Genomic DNA, 3,176 nt, shown 5'->3' on the forward strand with positions numbered 1-3,176 from the left:
AATTTTTTTTTTAATTTGAACTTCGTGCTCAGGTCTCCACTGAACCGACCTCTGTAATAATAAATCAAGTACATGTGATCTTGATAACACAATATGCATGGTGTTTAAAGTCTAATAGTAGTTAACATCTATTTTCATTTGAAATACATACATAAATACGAAATGAAAATAAGTTTCATGACGTTTTACCCTAAACCGTTGCCAAAAAGGTTCTTTCTCTTCTGGAGGTATGGCTTCCTATGATGGCCAAGGAGAAAGGAATTGCTGCTTGATAGATCTTGTGATGGCCTGAGAAGCAACTCTAGAAGGAACAAACCTAAATATAAATGCATAAAAGTCATCAAAAAGAAGGCAAGGAAAATAACAAGTCATGGCATACAAATTAGTATTTAAGATAATAGGATATTACCCTCGATTAAAAGGCTCAATCATCGGTCACTCATGGAGTGGAAGGTCAACATCATCATCAACAACTGAATCAAGAGCATCTACTGCAAGAGCAACTTCAAGAGAGGGATTAGAAGATTAGGAAGGTCTACAAAAAGTGTGAACCACAACAGGGGATAATCCTTAATGGGAAGGTTGTGGTGTGGGAACCACAGTAGGGTGTGGTGTAGAGGTAGGTGGTGCTGGAACCACAGTAGGGTGTGGTGTAGGAACCACATAAAGGGATGGTGACGGAATGGATGTAGATGGTGTGGTAACCCCAGCAGGGTGTGGTGTGGGTACCGCAGCAAGTGATGGTGCCTGAATGGGCGCACTCTGTGGTATTTGGCTAGGAACCCTTATGATGTACCATGGTGGCTGTCTTCTTGGCTTTGTCTTCTTCTTCCCTTTATCAGAACAGATGGACGTCTAGGTGACATTGCAACAATCAAACTATATAAAACCACAAAATTGAACATCAAATATGAACAAGATAGTTATTTTACAGTTTAAAATGACAAGTGTTATTTCATATTACCACCACAAAATTATACTTTTAAGTGATATATTTAAAGTTTTCCAAAACATAATTAATGAATCTTTTACATAAATTTAACAATTACAACAACCACAACAACATCTCACAACAACTAAATAATTCAATCATCGTCGTCATCCTTGTAACATCCCGTCAGAATATTACTGATTTATAAATAAATTAATGAAATAATTAAACAATGCGTTTAATAACACTTCATTTTCCCAAACGCGGGAAAATTTAAAACATTATTAAATGAGCGGATAAAGTTTAAAACGTCATTACAAAACCAAAATCACAATATTATCAAGTCACCCATCAGGGTTTACAAATGTTTTCAAAAACAAGTAGATAAACGTAAGAGTTTCCCCAAGTCAATCCCCTCTCCGCGACTAGGCTGCACCAGAGCCACCTGCATCACCAATATCTGCTCCCGTGTACCGCGTACACGATCATCGCCACACACACGCAGATAGGGTGAGCTTAACAATTAAATCACATGTATAAAGTTGCAGAAATATAAGCATATAAACACAAGATATCATACATAACATCAACATATCACATTGCCCAGTTCTTTAATTTCTACCATCTGACCCCCAATCAGATTATTCGTGTTCTACAATGTCTAAGGATTACTTCAAGGTGACTTGCTGCCATACCTATCGGCCACAACCGATAGAGCACGTGTAGGAAAACATGCTACGGATCATACACCGCAACGCCAGGTAGAGTTCCCATATACAAACATAGTCCGTATTCGTCCCAAGACTACCAAACTCATCAGCCAACAACTGAGGAGGGCAATCTGTCTGGACACATCCGTACTTGCCACAACCAGCACACTCACACCGGCAACACTCGCCAACCCGAGCCACAACTCAAGGGTTCCTCGTGTTCATCCGCCATCCCGAGCCACAACTCAAGAGATGTTATTCCGAACCACAACTCAAGGAATACCACGTGCTTAACCCCTATCCCGAGCCACAACTCAAGGGATACGTTCCGAGCCACAACTCAAGGAACACCAGCAATCTCACCCTTAAAGCATCTCTAGACATACTGTAGATCACAAATTCATAATCAAAACTCAAAGCTGCAACAGTATAAATTGCCTGGCGGGGGACACGTACCGCTAGGCGCTGCCAGCTTCCAGACCGCCTGGCGGGGGACACGTGCCGCCAGGCGCCAAGCGCCCCATAAATCACAAATTCTCCAACTACCGCCTGGCGGAATAGTTTCCATCGCCAGGCGGACGCTATTCCAGAGACCACGAATTTCGTCGCCATCGCCTGGCGGAACCCCCTTGCCGCCAGGCGCCTCCTGCACCAGAACCCCACTGTTGCCTCTCTACCGCCTGGCGGACCTAACTCTGTCGCCAGGCGCCGTATCAGTACTTATGCAGTACTGGTTTTGGTCAATTACTCTTCGCATCTTGCCCTCACACCCATCCTCAATCCATTATACTCCTAGCTCAGTGCATGGTACTGTTCACTTAGATGAAACTTTACCACTCTCCCTCTCTACTACAACTCTCCATAAAATAATTACAAGCCAAGGAACTCACCCATGGTTGGGTGTCATTCTTATTTTCCCCAATTCCATACTGACACGCATGTTATTAAGGCTCTAACAGTACTAGAATATCCCGTGACCTAACATACTTCCCAAGCTTCCTATTACCATTATCTCGACCAATTTATACACTTCCCAAGTTCGCTTATAAAGTAAGAGGGAAAATATCATTACCGTAGTGAAATCTCTATTCTCTATCCCCTCAGAGATACACTAGAAATTGATTTACCAAGGGACCAAACACCAATTATCCTAAAACACACTCCTAGACCAGAACAACCACTAGTATCCACGTCACTGTACTGGCGCCTGGCGGCTAGTCCCGTGCCGCCGCCAGGCGGTGCATCAGACTTCTGGTAAAATTTCCAGAATTCCCACACCTTCGCAGTCTCACTCTCCCTTGCTTTTCATTCCAGATTAATTTCCATCATTTCTCGTGCCATCTCCCTTATGTATTGTGTTCCTCGCAACCTACACCCACATCTATTAAAATTATTCAAACATTCCAATCACTGACCACTCTCACGACATCAAACCCCAATTGCTCAACCCTAAACGCTTGGTCACTATTCCATTGAATTTCCATGTCAATTACACTCGAAATCAAAACACTACTACACCAGATGCACTCATAAGA

This window comes from Vigna unguiculata, chromosome 4 (assembly GCF_037176805.1).
Source record: "Vigna unguiculata cultivar grain cowpea cultivar isolate G323 ecotype 2 chromosome 4, ASM3717680v1, whole genome shotgun sequence".
In the NCBI taxonomy this organism is placed as follows: Eukaryota; Viridiplantae; Streptophyta; class Magnoliopsida; order Fabales; family Fabaceae; genus Vigna; species Vigna unguiculata.